This window comes from Lynx canadensis, chromosome E1, assembly GCF_007474595.2.
Source record: "Lynx canadensis isolate LIC74 chromosome E1, mLynCan4.pri.v2, whole genome shotgun sequence".
NCBI classification, from domain to species: domain Eukaryota; kingdom Metazoa; phylum Chordata; class Mammalia; order Carnivora; family Felidae; genus Lynx; species Lynx canadensis.
The window spans coordinates 32,039,632-32,059,918 of NC_044316.2; positions in this window are offsets into that span (position 1 = coordinate 32,039,632).

The following is a 20,287-nucleotide window of genomic DNA, read 5'->3' on the forward strand; positions in this document are numbered from 1 at the left end:
TCCAATTCTAGGGGTAGATCCAAAAGAAAAAATGGATCTATTTCAGAAATCCCCAGGAATGTTTGGCCGTTCTGATTATAATGTGCAAGGCTGTAGTAAGTCAATGATCCCATTGAAACAATTTGGAAAATATCTGGTTCATTTAAAAAAGTCTTAGTCTTAAGCATCAAGAATTTGTCACAGATACCAGTGAGTAATAGATGAAGGATGATAAGTTATTTTCTTGGGGTATTTGCCAATACTGGACACAGACTCATAGTGGTCTTACTCAGACAAAGATCCTGTGCTTGGGGGAAAGAAACCAACAGCACTTTCAGTGGTTGCCAGTGGTGGGTGTGACTAATTTAAAATGAGGAGACTCACATATATATCTTGTTTACCCTAGAGGACATTTACTGAATGCCAGACTCCTGTAGGACACTAAAAGAGCCCTACAGCACACTTCTCCTGTAGTGACTAATTTAAAATGAGGAGACTCACATATATCTCACTTACCCTAGAGGATATTTATTAAATGTCAGACTCTTATAGGGCACTGAAAGCCTCTAAATATCAGAGTAAAATCTCTATCTCCCAGTGCTTAGACAAACAAACAAACAAACAAACAAACAAAATACCTACATCAAACACACAGCTGGTTTCCACCTCTGGACATTATAAGTTCTTAAAGCTATTTGGAGCACAAGACTTCAGAAATACAGAAAACACATCAGGAAGGCAGAATGAGATGCTCTGCTGTGTAGCCACATCCTGGCAGAGTCTAAGCCAAAGTTGATGATGGCTCAGTGAGACCGAAGAAATGACCCAGAGAGAGTAAGCAGGGCATAGGTTTATGGGGGGAGGGGGCAGGAATGGCAGACTAGACAAAGCATCCCCTTCTGGGATATATATGCAACAAGCTTTCATAGTGTAGCTACCAGCCTAGCAATTATCTGTAGGCTTTTCCTTCCTTACACAGCCAGCATTTCAAGGAGATCAAGGGCTGTCATCCAAACATTCTTCATTACATAGGAGATGCTCTGTGTTAGTCATTCCCAGAATCCCTGACCTTGAATGCTAAACAAATGTGTATTTCTACTTATCCTGCTTGATGGGGATATAGAGGGAGGATGAGATATGTACATTCTCAAGATAGTGATTAACAGAGGCATTCAGCATATGCTTGTAGGAAGCAGCCATCCCGCATGTACCATACATCTGCAAACTTGTGGTACTTAATTAATTTAGACCTTTTCTGAGAAAACTGGTGGCCCACTTATCAACATTGTATTTAACAATTCTGAAGCTATACAGTGAGAAGTTCTGGACAGCTGGATAACATCTCTGAAAGAAACAGCTAGACCTCCCACAGATTTTAAGGATGAGAAGGAGGAGATTGCTAGGATCTCAAAGGTATAGAATGGTTATGTCCTAGAGGCAAATCAGAGATTATCTACACCTTTATTGAAACTTCATTCCATGCCTGGTCCAGATTAATTATTTATAGTAGAGGAAAAAAGGAAGCCAGTACAGTTTTGTTTTACATGCACTATCTGGCATACAATGGCAAAAAATCACTAGATGTGTGAAAGGCAAGAATATATAACCAATAATTGAGAGTTCTATTGATTCAGATCTACAATTGATTCAGATATTGAAGTTGGTATGAAATGTAAAATGACTATAATTATTCTGTTAATAAATGTAGAGAACAAGTTGAACAATAAATGAACATGTGGAGAATTTCATGAAGGAATTGGAATATATTTTAAAAAGGAATCAAATAGATAATTTAGAAACAAAAGTGACCAGGATATCTGATACTAGGAAGCCAATGCATGTGTTTAATAGCAGATCAAACAAAGGAAAAACACAGGCTCAGTGAACTTGGAGACAGGTCATAGGAAAAAATATCCACAATCAAGCAAAGAGAGGAAAATAGAATGACCAAAACAACAGAGAATTCAAGATATGTGGAACACTTTCAAATAATCTAACAGGCATACAACTGGGGTTCCAGAAGGAGAGGAGAAGGAGTGAATTTCCAGAAACAATATTTGAGGAGGTAACAATTGAGAGTTTTCCAGAGCTAATGAAAGAGATTAACTCAACAATCCAAAAAATTCAATAAAACTCACAGGCATATAACACTAAATTACTGAGAACTAAAGACAAAAACAAAAATCTTAAAAAGTCAGAGGAAATCAAAGCTAATCATACCTTCAAAGGGACAACAATAAAAGTGATGATTAACTTCTCAAAAGAAAAATAAAAGTGATTCTTAAAGGCAAAGGAATGTCATCTATTGTTAGTCTGCTAAGAAAACACCATAGACTTGGTGGTTTAAGCAACAGAATTTATTTTCTTGCAGATCTGGAGGCTGGATGTCCAAATCAAAGTGTTGAAAAGTTTGGCTTCTCTGAGGCTTCTCTCCTTGGCTTTCAGGAAACAAACAAACAAACAAACAAACAAAAAAAAAACCAAAAAACTAAGGAGCTAAAAGAAATTGATAAAGGCAATTCTATGATAATTATGTTCAATATAAATAAACAAAATACTTTAAATGAAATACTAATATTGCCATAATGAATTGAGCAAAAATTATAAGGGATACTCTTAGATAGATAGATGATAGATGATAGATAGATAGATAGATAGATACTAGATATAGATAGATAGATACTAGATAGGTAGATAGATAGATGATAGTCAAAGGCCGATAAAACTTAAAAATTGAAAGTTAAAGAATAAAAAAATTACTAGGCAAACTCAACCTGAATGGAAGGTGGTATAACCAGACTAAGTCACACAAAAGAGACTACAAAGGAAAAGTATTACTAGAGATAAAGAGGAATAGTCTATAATGATGGCCATCAATCTAGCACGAAGATATAATAAGTCTAAACTTGTATACATTCAAAATATAAGTTCAAAACACAAATAAACTATCAACATAACAAAGAAGGAAAACAGAAATCTGTGGCCATAAAAGGAATATTAACATGCTTTTCTCCATAGATGATAGAAGCAGCAGACAGAATATATAGGATATATACCTATATATAGGATATCTGAACAGCACTACTAACCAGTTTGACCTGAGTGGTATACAATTAATCAGATCCTGGAAACGTATATAATATTGGGGGAGTAAAGAGGGAAAGGTGGGCTTTTTACACGTTATTAAAATATAATATTACATATTACATTTCCTAATCTGGAAGCTGGTCACAAGGATGCTCTGAACTTCATGCATGCATATGTTAATTCAGTATAAGGTAAAAAATTCACAAGGACTTCTGTGTGTGATCTACTTTTAAAAAATATTCCTAGCCATATTCTTCAGTAGACCAAAATCTCTCTGGTACATGGTTAGTACCTTTTCCTTTACTTTATAATTCTTTTATTTAACTCTCCAAAGGCACTTAATGCTTGTATAATTATTCCTAATTTACAGTGATTCCTCATCTCACTGGTGGTAGAATTCCATTAATGCATACATTATACTACCTTCTCATCAAAATGTCCTTTTTAAAGATCTATTCCCTCACACTTAAATGAAAGAGGAGGGCTACAAAGAAGCTGGTATTTTATGAAACAGTTACATATCTTGTCTAATCACAGAAGAAGAATCTTAGAAAACCAACAACGGCATTTGAGATGGGTGTATAATTCAATGTTTATGTAAGAAAACACTGTCAGAAGACTCAATGAGGTTAGAAAAGCCATATACGAACCCAAATCTTTACTACAAAGTTATATTCTTTTTACTTTCCTTTTTTTGATATAATAAAGTAATCGTGCTTCTGAATTAATGATTAATAATGGCTTAATAGATATTAATATCTGAGTAGATATTGAGTAAAATTTCCATCTCAAACAGAATATTTGGTAATATATTATATATCAAATATATGTATGTATATACATTCCCAACACTTTGATTTGGACATCCAGCCTCCATATACATACATATATATACATATATATATGTATACATACATATATATATGTATACATACATATATATATACATACATATATTCACATAACTCAATTAGTCCAATGAGTGCTCATCACGTGTCAGGTATCATCTTAGACACTGAAAGAACAGTGTGACATAAAACAGACAAAATCTCCTGGGGGACAATCAGAATGTTTGCAGCAAATTCTTACTATTGTAGAGAAAAACCCCAGCAGCAAACTGTACTCAGAAATGAACAATTGGCAAAGGGGGCTACTAGGGGGACTGACAAAAGACTCTCATTCCCCTTGGGAATTCAACCCTACAGGAGAGGCTTGTGAACCTAGAGCTGGAGAAGCACTGTGCTAGGTTTGTATTCCATTCATCCATTCCACCCATCCCCCACAAGTGTTAAAAGCAGTGTGGGTGCCTCACCTGAAGAGGAGAATGGATTGAAGAATTTCTCAGCTTAAAGGCAAGGGAATTAAAAGCAAAAATGAAGTATTGGGACCTCATGAAGATAAAAATCTTCTGCACTGCAAAGGAAACAATCAACAAAACTAAAAGGCAACCGACAGAATGGGAAAAGATATTTGCAAATGACATATCAAACAAAGGGCTGGTATCCAAAATCTATAAAGAACTCACCAAACTCCACACCCGAAAAGCAAACAATCCAGTGAAGAAATGGGCAGAAAACATGAATAGACACTTCTCTAAAGACTTCTAGATGGCCAACAGGCACATGAAAAGATGCTCAACATCACTCCTCATCAGGGAAATACAAATCAAAACCACACTGAGATATCACCTCATGCCAGTCAGAGTGGCTAAAATGAACAAATCCGGAGACTAGATGCTGGAGAGGATGTGGAGAAACAGGAACCCTCTTGCACTATTGGTGGGAATGCATACTGGTGCAGCTGCTCTGGAAAACAGTGTGAAAGTTCCTCAAAAAATTAAAAATAGATCTACCCTATGACCCAGCAATAGCACTGCTAGGAATTTACCCGAGGGATACAGGACTGCTGATTTACCCAAGGGGTACATTGTACCCCAATGTTTATAGCAGCACTTTCAACAATAGTCAAATTATGGAAAGAGCCTAAATGTCCATCAACTGATGAATGGATAAGGAAATTGTGGTTTATATGCACAACGGAATACTACTTGGCAATGAGAAAGAATGAAATATGGCCTTTTGAAATTTTTTTTAACGTTTATTTATTTTTGAGACAGAGAGAGACAGAGCATGAACAGGGGAGGGGCAGAGAGAGAGGGAGACACAGAACCCGAAACAGGCTCCAGGCTCTGAGCTGTCAGCACAGAGCCCGACGCGGGGCTTGAACTCACGGACCGTGAGATCATGACCTGAGCCGAAGTCAGACGCCTAACCGACCAAGCCACCCAGGCGCCCCGAAATATGGCCTTTTGTAGCAACGTGGATGGAACTGGAGAGTGTTATGCTAAGTGAAGTAAGTTACACAGAGAAAGACAGATACCATATGTTTTCACTCTTTTGTGGATCCTGAGAAACTTAACAGAAGACCATGGGGGAGGGGAAGGAAAAAACAAGTTAGGGAGGGAGCCAAACCATAAGAGATTCTTAAAAACTGAGAATAAACTGAGGGTTGATGGAGGGTGGGAGGAAGGGGAAAGTGGGTGATGGGCACTGACGAGGGCACCTGTTGGGATGAGCATTGGGTGTTGTATGGAAACCAATTTGATAATAAATTTCATATTAAAAAAAAGACTTTCTCACTACATTTTAACTTGTTAGAAATGACAAGGTTTCCCATTAAAGTGGAAATGTATGTGCATGTGTACATTATCTTTGTGAGAGTGAGCTATACCAACATGAGAGAATTATATATGTGAAGGTAGGGCAGCACAGAGTAGTGTTTTTTTCTATAAAAGAATAACTATTTTTTCTAAAACATGTTATGTTAATATGTAATACTAACATTATTATTTTCAAGCAACATAATTAAAGACTTCTTCCAGTTTTCAGTTTTAATATGGTAAATATCATTAGATATATACCATATATCAAAGGCTCTTTGAGATGCTCAAACATTTTTTAAAAATGTTTATTTATTTTCAGAGAGACAGAGGAGAGAGAGAGTGGGGAGAGGCAGAGAGAGAGGTAGAAAATCCCAAGCAGGCTCCGAACTGTCAGCGCAGAGCCTGACATGGGACTCGATCTCACGAATCGTGAGATGAAGACTTAAATTGAAATCAGGAGTCAGACACTTAACTGACTGAGCCACCCATGTGCCTCAATCCTCAGTAATTTTTAAGGATGTAGAGAGGTACCAACACTACCAGGTTTGAGAATTCCATTTCTAAATGTGTCCTTTGTCTGAATCTGGGGACCAGAGGCTACAATAAATGAAATGAATCGGTAACAAGAGGATATAACTTCTGGGACATTTTGGAACTAAGACATCTGTACTTGGACCTAGGTAGTATCACTAGCCGTGGCATCCAGGTGATCCCGGCAGCAGCAACACAGAGCGAGAACCACAGCAAATGGGCAGAGAGACAGAACCCAGAACTAACACATTTACAAAACTTCATAGAGACTGCCTATGAACTCACCAGAATCGTTATAAATATGAAGAATTCTTCAGTAAAGAAGAATTTCTTCAGTAAAGATGGAAGTACGCACTGAAACTGTGCCCATATAGGGTTAATGAATGTGAAACCAGCTGACAATTTAAAGTGTTATTTGGCGGGGGGGGGGGGGGGGGGGGGGATGCCCGGGTGGCCCAGTCAGCTAAGTGTCTGACATTGGCTCAGGTCATGATCTCACAGTTCATGGGTTCAAGTCCCATGTCTGGCTTTGTGCTAATAGCTCAGAGCCTAGAGCCTGCTTCAGATTCTGTGTCTCCCCCTCTCTCTCTGCTCCCTCTCTGCTCGCGCTCTGTCTCTCTTTCTCTCAATAATAAATAAACATTAAAATAAATTTCAAAAAATAATTTAAAGTTGTTTTTATTTTACAGAACTCTTTCTCTCTTATCAGCTATAGGTATCTTTTTCGATCTCACTAACATATCTGCCATCTGTCCCTGCAAAAGCCTAGACTCAAGGTTAATCTATATGGTTCTAGCCTATGAACTCACAAGGCCCTGCATTCCTTGCCAAGATAAGGAGCCCCACCAGTTTCTACTGGCTCTCTGATGGTGCCTAAAGCCCCTTCTCCCTGTCCTAAGATAACCTCCCTGATGTCAGAGGCTGAATTTTGCTTTGTTTGGCTAAGTCTCCACCCACAGTGAACAGGGCATATATGTGACATCTATGCTTGCTCAGGGCACACGCTCCAACTTTCCTCATGCACAGTAATTCGTTTTCTCACCCTTTTCATCAATATGTATTACAGCAGTCTCAACTCCATGATTATTTAAAAACAAACAAACAAACAAACAAACAAACAAAACTTGTTCTCTAGCCCTTTGGGGAAGCAGATTTGAGGCTTGCCCTCCATTTTCTTGTTTGGCTATCTCTTGAATAAACCATATCCTTGCTCTATACCTGATGTCTCAGTGATTGGCTTTGCTGCTTGTGTTTGGTTACAACACAACTAGAATAGTATTGTTAACCTCACACATCAGCACTTACTTTTTTTTCTTGTTCATTATTATTTCAGATGTGTTGATTACACTCAGACATACATGCATAGAATGTTGAAGACATTGCTTAGGCTTTCTGAGGTTTCACTTCTTCATCTGCAAAAACGAGAGGAATAATTGTAACAATTGCACAGGAATGTCGTAAATGTTCCTTAAGATAATGCAAGGAAAGTTGATGAGGATAATAACAGACACTATGTGAAAATCTTAATTGTGGATATAATTGGATGGATTGTGGGCAATTGTTATTTTTTAAAATAGATTCTTACTTTACTAAAATTTCCACAGAACACATGTTGACTTTTGTTTTAATTCAATTTATTTCAACGAAAAAGAAAAAAGTAGCTTACTAATTTTCCCCACCCCCTAACCCGTCTCCAGCAACTACCAATCTGTTCTCTGAATCTCTGAGCTTATTTTTTATTTTGTTTTGTTTGTTATTGCTTTTAGATCACACATATAAGAGAAATAATACAATATTTGACTCTGATTTATTTCACTTAGCATAAATTAACAAATGGCAAGTTGTCATTCTTTTTTATGGCTGAATAATATCCCATCATATATATGAAGACATTGTGGGATATCTCATATATATTCATCCATTCACCCACTGATGGACACTTGGGTTGCTTCCATATCTTGGCTATTGTAAATAATGCTGCAGGGAACATGCGGATGCATGTATCTTTCTGACTTGGTGTTTTGTATTCTTCAGATATATACTCAGAATTGGAATTGCTGAATCATATGGTAATTCTAGTTTTAATTTTTTTGAGGAACCTCCATGCTGTTTTCCATAATGGCTGCTCCGATTTATATTCCCACCAACAATGCATACGTGTTCCCTTTTCTCCACATCCTCATGAAACGCTTGTTATTTTTTGTCTGTTTTATAAAAGCTATTACAAGACAAAATAGCAATTACTTTTGTGAAATTTTAATATATTAACAGACCACATATACTTATCATTTAGCACACATCAGACACTATGCTGAGTGCTTTACAGGGATTATTTTACTTAATATTAAATAAGCTTTAGAGTTAGTTTTTATTATTTTGTCCATGTTTACAGATACTCATAGAGGTTGTTATTTGCCAGAGAGGCCACAGAGTTGGTTAAGTGTAGAGCCAAGATTGGAACTCAAACAGACTGATTTCAAAATCTAACTTTCAGGTCTTTCCTTCCTTCTTTCCATCCTTCCTTCTTTCCTTTCTCTTCCCTTGCTTCTATTTTCTTTCTTTCTTTCTTTCTTTCTTTCTTTCTTTCTTTCCTCTTTTCTTTCTTTCTTTCCTCCTTTCTTTTTTCTTTCTTTTTTTCCTCTTTCCTTTTTTCTTTCTTTCTCTTTCTTTTTTCCTTCTAATTGTCTTTGAAACCACTGCCATACAACCTTTGAAACAAGCATCAGTACAGCATGAAACTAATACCTTTTAAAAATCTTTACTATTCAGTAAAATTATGATAACATGAAGGAGAACCTCATATTTATATTTATAAAGTATTTTATATCTTCCCTGGTGAATTCATTAAAATACTGCTTATAAAATAGCAAGTTTTTTTTTTCCTGTGACAGACTTAATTACTCAGTAAAAATGGGCAAAAAGTGACAGCAATACATCAATAAACTGTCCAATCATCACATACATCACATACCCATCTTCCTGTAGAAAATAGCCAGGAATTGGTAGTACTTCACTTGGCATGCATGCGGACCTACCTCTGGGGATGCATCCCTTTTCCCTTTCATATTATTATGTAATTGTAATCTGCTAAAACAGAAATCATTCAAAGAATCCTTGAGGGGGAAAAAACATTTACAAAAGGGAGAACTGGAATGAGGCTTGGAGTATAAAGAGAGGTAGGGCAATCTCATTCTTGCTTGGATGATAGAGGTGATTTGGAGACTCACTACGTGCACCTGGACTGATCCTAGTGCCGGCTGGCAGACCCACTAACACTACTGACTGAATCCCTGGCTTAGTGCCCCTTCTCCTCTTCCCCCACCTCTTAGGGCCCAGGGCTGTTGACTTCCTTCATCACATCTCATGAAAGATTTGTTGTAGAAGACAGTATGTGTTGTTAGTATGTTTGGACTGCCATAACAAAACACCACAGCTGGCGTGGCTTCAGGAACAGAAATTTTTCTCCCAGTTCGGGAGGCTAGAAGTCTAAGTTCAAGGTGCTGACAGGTGTTGGTTTGGATTCTTCTGAGGCCTCTCCTTTTTCAGATGTCTGTCTTCTTGCTCTATCCTTACATGGTCTTTCTCCACGTGGTCCTTACTGCTGTCTTCTCAGCATGTCCTAATTTCTCTTCTTATAAGGACTCAGATGAGATTGGATTAGATCCCACTAAGGGCTCATTTTAATCTAAGTAACTTTGTAAAGATCTTATCTTTCTAAGTAGTCACGTTCTGAGGTACTGAGGGTTAGGACTTCAACATATGAATTTTGGGGCAACACAATTTAGCTTGCATATATCCACAAACCACTGATTTTCCATATGCATATCACATATTTTGTAAGAGTCATGTGTAATATGGAGATCAATATAGATTTTTAAAACTCTTGCTTAAATCTCATCTGTGTTATTTGTATGTGTGTCTGTATATCCTTAATATACACTTAATATGCATTTGTATTTTTAATATACACTTATCTTTAATATACATTATCTTTAATATGGATTTGTATATTAAATATATATGTATATCTTTAATATACATTAAAAATATAGGAACTCATATTATATATTAAAACACAAATGAATTCTGTGAGCTGCAAGACCAGGAGAATGCTAAAAGCATCACATTTTCGGAGTATTGTATAAGTAATTTAAGACAAAGATAACTTTTTACACCATGTTAAGAACTGAAAAAAAATAATTTAAAGATAAAACAAATAGTTCATCATCAATCCGGTCCTTATTTTCTCTAGGGAGGGAACTCTGCAGAGTTACTTTTTGCCAGCTTATGCTCTGGGGTAATGTTTTTAGTTCTGAAATTCTTCTGTACAAGCCTCATGGGAAATGCCCTAGCAGGAAGCAGGTTATACTAAATCCTCATGTGTTGTATGCACTTTGGCTCTCAAGGTTCCAAGGGATGGAGTTCGCCTTAGAAAGAGATTGTACTGTAACCTGGCATGTCCCAGAATTATACATTACTTCCCTGTTGTTCAGCCTTTAGCCCAACTTGAGATGGTGCTTGATGTGCAATGCTGCTGTTTGCTTCAACAGAGTATCAGGTGCATCATGTAAATAAATTACAAGTGGGAACCTAATGTTTGTACTGATTTTCCATTGCTTACTATCTGAAGGAAATAATAGAAACATATGTTCCCAAGCCTATTGCTCAATATATTCACATAGTGATGTTAAAATGTTTGGTTAGGAAATCAATACTGTTATATAAGCATCAAGTATAGTAAACTAGAAGAATTGTAAGAAGCTGTGAACTTGCTTAAAATCAATGCGTATTCAAACCAGGGAGTAACAAAATAGATAAAACTACAACTTTAAATGGTAACCTAGGGAGAGTTAACCAGCATCCTAGCTTTTGCCACTGCGGGGAGAATCAATGAAACATACAAACAAATAATAAAGCAATTCAATATTTCAGGTAGCATTAAGATTCATCTGTAGTAAATTTGAGGACAATGACTACCATACGGTATTGGCAACCATATTAACAAACTGCGCATTGAATATAATACCTTGAACAGAAAATAAATGAGAACAAGAGATTTAGAACTTTACTTGGCAAGAATAACTGGATTAGGATAAAAGATGGAAACATATACTACTGTATTTTATGGTGATTTTACTTAAATGTTGGAAATAAGACATATAAGATTGCCCTCCAAAATTTAAACTTTAAAATAAGCATCCCATGGGTTGCAGCATACATATACTAAATTGCTTACGTCTAAGACTAGACTCTTAACCTAAAGGAATGAATGACATATTTATTGTAGAAATGTGTTGTTCAAAATAGAAGTTACAGAGTTCATCCAAAAGTCATTGCTTAGACAATTGTCCCTGACTGGTCAGTGGTCCATGACCTACTGGAATAATGAGGTGAGGTGGCTTCAGCAAGCCAACTTTGAATCAAGCCATCTGGGTTCAATTGATGATTTGACTACCACTTACTATTCTGTGACATTAAGAAAGTATTCAATGTCCTCGCCCTTACTATCTTATTCTGTCATAAAGATTTGATGAAAATTGAAAGGACTTACCCATGTGGTTAATAAAGATTGCCACATTGCAAGGTGTTAAAACTGTTATTATTACTAGAAAGATCTCTCTAATTGGTGACTGGTGCAAAATTTTACCTTGACTGTCACTTCCTTCAAAAGGCTTTATTTATCCATGCTATCCCAGGACTTCCACCCTTGTCATTGTCTTTTTCAGTCTATTACTCAATTTATTCACAATATCTATAAACATATCTTTTTGTTTTTTGGGAGAAGTTTCTTTTCTTTTTTAGAAAACCAGCCTTTCACTGAAAAATAAAGCATCTTTTAAAAATATTTTTTAAGTTTATTCATTATTTATTTTAGAGAGAGAGAGAGAAAAAAAGAGAGAGAGAGATGGAGAGCCCATGCGAGCTGGGGAGGGGCAGACAGAGGAGGGAGAGAGAGAATCCCAAGCAGGCTCTGTGCTGTCAGGGCAGAGCCCAATGAGGGGCTCAATCTCACAAACTATGAGATCATTATCTGAGCCAAAATCAAGAGTCAGATGCTTAACCAACTGAGCCACTCAGGCACACTGAAAAATAAAGCATCTTGAAAGCACACATTGTTTCCTTCCCTTAATATAAAGCCTGTCACATAGTGAGCACTCAATAAACACTAGTTGAATGGATGTATAAATGCAAGATGTTAGTAGCCAATATACTGTGTGCATTTATATGTATTGACCCAAGATCATCTCTGTTTTGAAAATGATATAATGGATTTTCTTTTTTTTTTTTTAATCTTTATTTATTTGAGAGAGAGAGAGAGAGAGAGCGAGTGGGGGAGGAACAGAGAGAGAGGGAGACACAGATCCAAAGTAGGCTCCAGGCTCCGAGATGTCAGCACAGAGCCTGATGCTGGGCTACAACCCATGAACCACTAGTTCATGACCTGAGCTGAAGTCAGATGCCTAACTGACTGAGCCACCCAGGTGCCCCTGTAATGATTTTCTTAGCCTAACATCAGCACATGTTTCCCAGGTGATAGCCATTTTCATTTCATTGCAATAAGTGATTAAGTTTGAGGGCCTGACAATGTTTTCATTTCAAATTCCTCACAGAGAATAGATAGATATTTAGCAATTTGAGATATGCACTATTTGTGCTTCTGATTAGTTTTCATTAACTCTGAGAAGAAAAATGAATAATCTGTAATTTTCAACTTGAATTTTGTCAAATTTGTTAATGTATGTTGCTTGGACAGTGGGTGAAGCTAGCTGACCAGCTTTGAGCCTTTTTTCCAACAGAAAAACTCTTCTGTAGATATGCACATGTTCCTTACTGAAGAGATTATTATCAAGTGAGAGCTAAAACTTTAACACACATTGAAGTTTGGTCCAAACTGGATATGGACCAAATCCAGTCTGCCACCTGTTTTAGTATGTATGGGTCATAAGCTAAGAATAGTGTTTACATTTTTAAATGGTTAAAAAATTAAAAGAAAACTAATATTATGTGACACTTAAAATTATATGAAATACAAATTTCATTATCTGTAAATAAAGTTTTATTTAAACACAGCCATACCAACTTGTTTATGTATTGCCTATGGCTAATTTTGTGTTACAATGACAGAGTTGAACAATGGCAACAGACATCCCATGGACCACAAAGCCTAACATATTTAACATCTTAAGTAAATATTTACAGAATATTTGCAGAACAACTGTGCTAATCCCTCAGTGTATACATAAAGAAGACACAGGACTACTGTTGGAAATGAAACTCTAGAGAAGCTCAGAATTATTTATAATTCATGAATTTAGGACCTTGCAAATGTGCCAGACACTAGGATATGTAGCAATAATGATAAGGCAGAAACAGTGGTATAGACATTAGCCCATTCCTGTGTCAATGACAAAAGAATTGGAGACTATATCATCCTTCCAAATGACTTTTACATGAGCTCACCTCACTATTCCAATGCCTTATGTTTATCTACATGCCTTAGAGAGCTGAATTTTTTATTTTTCTAGCTTATGTACAGGTTATATTCAGCAGATAGCAAGTTTATTATTGAAGGATAAGCAAACAGTGTGGCTACAACTTGAGAAAACTCTCAGGACTCAATGTCCTAAAAACTTGTGTAGCATTGAGTTCAGAGCAGTCTTTTGAGACATTCAGATTAAAAAAAAAATTAATATCTGATGAATACCAAAGCATAAAAAAAGCAGCAAAATTGTGTCAATTTTGAGTCTTTGCACAAGTAAGATAAGCAAGAACTTATTGTCATTTTGATAGTGAATAATTGTAAATGGTTAAGACTCATGATTCTTTGGTAGAGATCCATAATTTTTTTTAGAGAACAGGTACATATGTGTACTTATTTTACCAAATAAAATCACTTGACTATTATTTTCTTTTTTATAAAATTTTTTTTTTCAAATTTTATTTATTTTTGGGACAGAGAGAGACAGAGCATGAACGGGGGAGGGGCAGAGAGAGAGGGAGACACAGAATCGGAAACAGGCTCCAGGCTCTGAGCCATCAGCCCAGAGCCCGACGCGGGGCTCGAACTCACGGACCGCGAGATCGTGACCTGGCTGAAGTCGGACGCTTAACCGACTGCGCCACCCAGGCGCCCCGACTATTATTTTCTAATATTTGAAAAAAAATTTTTTAAAGCTCCAGGTTCTTAAAAGCACAAAGTCTGAAATAAAAAACTATGAAATTGGTAATTCAACTATTTTTCTTCCAAAATAAACTTCAGTACCCTAGCATGTGTCCTGACCTAAAAGAGTCGTCTTTTCTTCTCTTAGAATGCACTCTTGCTTTCTTTCTGTGTCTCTGTTTTTCTGTTTTTGTTTGTTTGTTTGTTTGTTTTGTTGTTGTTGTTTCCTCTCTGGCTGTAGCTTAGTGTAAGCATTCTTTTTGAAATAATCAATGACATTTGCCATGTATCTAATTATAGAATCACAATAACTGAATTTATAATTAGTGAGAACAGCCTCTACTTTATTCACTTTATGAAGACTCACAAATCATTTTACCAGAAGCACCACTTTAAATCTTTGATCTAAACACTCTTTTCTACAAAGTGACGATACATAGATTGCCATCTATTTTGAAAATGATTTGTAGGGTCTCAGAAGAGCAATAATGTAAAAACAAACATGTGGCAATTATGAATTCAGTTCTTGTAATCCTGTAATTAAATGTACATTTTATGGAATTAAATGATAAAAATTAAGAAAAAAAGTTATCTTGTTCATCTTTCTTTTTAAGCAAAAAGAACTTTCTGTACAAATGAAATTTTATACACAATCTGATATACAAGACTGATGAAAGTAGGACTGTTTTGCTTGAAATACAGCAGGGTTACCACAGCCTTATCCCAGCTATCAACCTAAGGCAATCTGTAGAACCAAAGGGTTCAGCATTACATAGTATTAAATCGCCAAACTAAAGTAATCCACTGTAATCCTATTTGCCATGTGGAAAGTATTATACACAATATCAAACAAAGTCAGCATTTTTTTTCTGGCTGATTCTTTTTATTATCTGTTCCCAAAACTTTGTATCTTTTTAACTCGAGATAACTCCCACTGCTGTGATGGAAGGTACATATCTCTGGACTCCTTCAGTGTAGTGCAGAGATGACCCAACATTTTGTATAAAGACCCAGGTAGTAAATGTTTTAGGCTTTGCAGTCCATACAGTATCTACTACAAATACTCAACTCTGCCACCACAGTTCAAAAGCAGCTATAGACTATATGAAAAAAAAATGAGTGTAGCTGTGTCCAATAAAAATCTATGTACAAAAATACTCAGTGAGGCATAACATCAGCAAAAATGGCAGAGTAGGTAATTCCAAGGGCTTGTCCCTCCACAGAAACACCAAAAAAACAAGCAAAAACTGTCAGGATAAACTTTGTCAGAACACTGGCAAATATTCAAAGGTTACAGCAACCAACTGAATGCTGAATCAAGAAAAAAGCAATTTAAAAATGATAGGAAATCTTTCAGACATTTTTACTTTCCTGTATTCCATCCACCTCCCTAGCTCAGGACAGTCTTGAAGATAACAGCCCATGTCTGTGTGTAGGGCTCTGGCTCTAGGTTATGGAGGGAGCAAAGCAGACATTATTCTCAAGGAATTGTGGTTGTCTGTTTTGACCCATCTGAGACTACCTGAAGGAATGACACAAGATATTTGCCCTTGTTTTACCGAATTCAAAATTCTCAGAGCAGAAAAACAACCACATAGAGAACATTCCTTGAAAACACAGCAAAACAAATGAAAAACCCAGCATCCCCTGCAGGTTACAGTTGAGGCAAATAATAGACATGCAGAAGCCTGAAAGGAAAAGCTGAGAAGAGAGTAAAGAAATTCCAAAGAAGCCCAAGAAGGCAAAGTAGGGAGGGAATTGAAAAGCACCTACATTTTAGGGAATTTAGAAAGCTACATGCAAGCCCAAAGCAAGACACACACTCAGAAAAGACATGAGAAAATCCTAAACTTTCACCTCAGGCTAATCCCTAGGCTCAGAGGAGCAGGAAGTGAAAACAGGCCTTGTAAATGGCCTGGCTAAGCAGTGGAGTAATGCTCCAACACAGAGCAAATATGCCAAGATCAAGAGAATTTTTTCTCTTTTCTTTATTTTTCTTCATTTTTTTGGCTTTAGTTGCTTGAGGAGAAAATATCTGTAAAAACACTAGCTAAATCAGAGAATTCATAGAGCACATGTGACACAGAACACAGACTTTATGAAAACAGTTTGCAAAATTCACTCAGTAAAGAAACTACTATAACCCACAGAAGGCAATAAAAGCAGACCCTGGGGAGGGGTAAGAATCCAATTTCCAGAATTACCACATTATAATATTAAAAATGTCCAGTTTGCAACAACAATATGAAAAGAACAAGAAACTATGGCCAATCACAGGAAAAATTAACAGAAACTGTCCCCAAGGAAACACAGACAGTGGACTTACTGGATACAGGCTTTAAACCCATGATCTCAAATATACTCGAAGAACTAAAGAAAATCATGTACAAAAAGCTAAAGAAAACCAGTAGAAGTATATACATACATATATATATATACATATATATATATATATATATACACATACACACACACACACACACATAGAAAATATCAATAAAGAACAGAAATTACAAAGAGGGCAAGTAGCAATTCTGGAGCCAAAGAATTCAATACCTGAAATTAAAAATTCATTAAAGAATTTCAATAGCAGATTTGAGCAGGCAGAAGGGAAAAAAAAATCAGCAAACTTGAAGATAGGTCAATCAAAGTTATCCAATATGAGTTGCAGAAGGATCAAAGAATGAAGAAAAACAGAACCAGGACACATGTAGGACACCATGAAAAATGCCAACACAGACATAGCCGAAGTCCCAGGACTTGAGGAAGAAAAAACAGCAGAAATAATTTTTGGGAAATAATGGGTGAAAACTTCCCAAATTTGATAGAAGACATAAATCTACAAATCAAAGGACCTCAATAAACACCGAGAAAGATAAACACAATGATACCCACTGAAGTAGATAATCAAATTGCCAAAAGACACAGAATTTTGAAGGATAACGAAAGAAGCAATCCATCGCCTACAAAGGATCTTCAATAAGATTAACAGAATTTCTCAGTGGAAACCAGTGGGGTCAGAAGGCAATTGCTTAATAAGGGCAGAGTTTTCTTGGGGGATAATGAAAATGGTTTAAACATGACAGAGGTGGTGGCAACACACTGTAAATTACTAAATGTTATTAAATTGTACACTTTAAAATGTTACATTTTATGTTACATGAATTTCATCTTACTAAGAAAAATAGGAACACCAACAAAAACCCAATAGTAAGGTAGATTTGGCTTGTAGACATGGTTGGAGGACCCCTGACTGAAATTCCATTTATACATATATGGAATTATGTATCTTTACCTATATAGAGATTCCTAAATAAGAATGTTTTGGAACTATATTTCAATTTTTAATTTATTTTGCTTCTGTTCTAGCAATACTATTAAGTTAAATTTTAATGATCAAATATTCAGTGTGACTTCTGAAAGATAATGGGTTGATATGGTTTAATGAAACAATGGCTATGACCATTATGCTCCCACTTTATATTAGTGCTCAAGTTACTACAGGTGCCACTATAGTCTAATTAATGTGGTATTGTGTAAATGACTATGGTTTAATTAATGTGTTTAGAATTTTCCTTATATGAAGGAACATAAAATATGCTAACATTTGGATAGGTTATAAAAATAGCTCTGTACTTGTCTTTAAAACTTATGAGCCTTTGTCTGTAAATTTTCCGTGACCTTTGACCAAATGTGGTCAAATCTTTTCTAAATGCTTATAGCATGTTATCTTTTCTACTTTCTAAGAGGCAAATATCAAGTTCTGGAAAATTCAAGTTTCCTAGGAGCTCAACAAATAACAATTCTCTTCTCTTTATCCCTGTTTGGAATGAACAGTTAAATCAGGAAGAAACTGTAATAATTCATTTAGATGTAATAGTATTTGAGAAGTAGATTTAGAGGAAATAAAATTTGAATAGTTCTTAAAGATTTTTTTCTAGTTTTTTTTTTTTTTTATACAAAGTAGAAAGCAGCACAGATTTGGAGAGAACAGAATTTAAATATAAGAATATAGCTCCTCTCTTTCTTTAAACATAAATAGTACTTTAGCTACATAAAATCTTTGAGAACATAAAATTATAGAAACATCTGAACACCTACCCGTAACATATATTTATATTTCTTAAAGCAAAAATTATATGGATGCAAAAAGAAAACCAAATAAATCATACCACAGATGTCATTGCCAACAAATGAATATTTAGGATTCATACTCCTGCTATTAAAGAAATATATCGTTATATTCTTTAGAAGTTTTTATTCAAATTTACAGGTTTTTGTTTTTATTTTGAATATATCCAGTGAAATAGAAAGTAATTATGCAATGGCTTTATTTTATTTAGTACACTCAAGCATCTTGTGAGATTATTTTAACAATTTAACAAGCAATTTCAAAAATGTGGTTTAATAACATATTTGCATATTCTACCTATGTGTTTCAATTCTTCTCTTATCTTCACAAGTTAGAAACTGATGTATTGATCAAAAATTGATTGGTCATGAGGCGCCTGGGGGGCTCAGTAGGTTAAACATCTGACTTCGGCTCAGGTCATGATCTCACAGTTTGTGAGTTCAAGCCCCGCATCAGGCACTGTGCTCACAGCTTGGAACCTGGAACCTGCTTCACATTCTGTGTCTCCCTTGCTCTCTGCCTCTCCCCCACTCGTGCTCTGTCTCTGTCTCAAAGATAAACAAACATTAAAAAAGAAAAAAATAAATTGGTTGGTCATAAGATACATGCTTGGTCACAAGTCAAAGAGATGATATTCTAGCAACTCCAAATAGCTTGTTTTTTGCTATATTAATTACTATTTATTATTTGTACAATTTATTATTTGTACAATTACTTATTATTTGTACAATGTTTACAATTACAATTTATCATTTGTACATACATTGGAAGTATGTTCAGTGGTTCTCAGGCTTCCTCCCCAACCGCTAGACTCATGTCCTTAAGAATTGGATAAATCTTCATAGGATGTTTGGTACTCTAGTACATTCCTGCATGGAACAGTACAGAACTTCATACTAAGATGGACAAATGCACGTGAGCTTCTCAGCCTTCTTTCCAGGTTCTCAAGATTATGATATAAAATATAAAAGTGGGGGACTGATTATTTATTTATTTATTTATTTATTTATTTATTTTATTGGTCCAAATGGAAACCAGGGAGGGTGCAGCCTACTTATTAGAATTTTGAGAAATATTTACAACAAATGATAGCAATAGGGAAGAATTAAATGTTGAACTGCTCAAAGCCCCAGCTACATAGGAAGAATAGAGTAAGTTTCTGTAAAACTTCATGAGCCCCTCATAATTATTCACTATATGGTTTCATTTCATGTTATGATTGCTAAATGAATGTGAAAGTCACGACTATGGAACTACTCTTCAAAGTAGCAGTCAAAGCAAATGAAGAATCCAGGGATTGGCACTATCTCTTGATTTGAAAGTTTTATTAATCGGAGGCTGCAAAAGTAGGTCTCCTTCAGGAGTCAGGAATTATAACAAACAGAAGATTTGGTGGCAGTAGCTTCAACTAGCAAAGGTATTATAAGGGTAAAAAATGAGGCTACCTAGCAAGGAAACCCAGGATTTCAATGGTTATTTTGCCTGTGGAATCAGTTATCCCTTAAGCTGTTAAAGAGTAGGGGTATCCAGTGAGTGAATAATAAATATAAATGTGTCCTTTTAGCTTAATCATATATTTATGAAAAAAAATCTATTGAAAATGAACCAATACAAGTCCACTTACTAGGGTAATTACAAGGAAGAAACTAAGAGAGCAGGGATAAAATACAAATTACATGTCAGAATGGTGAAAGATTCACCAGTTATATTTCTATAATTCTCCTAGAACTCAGGG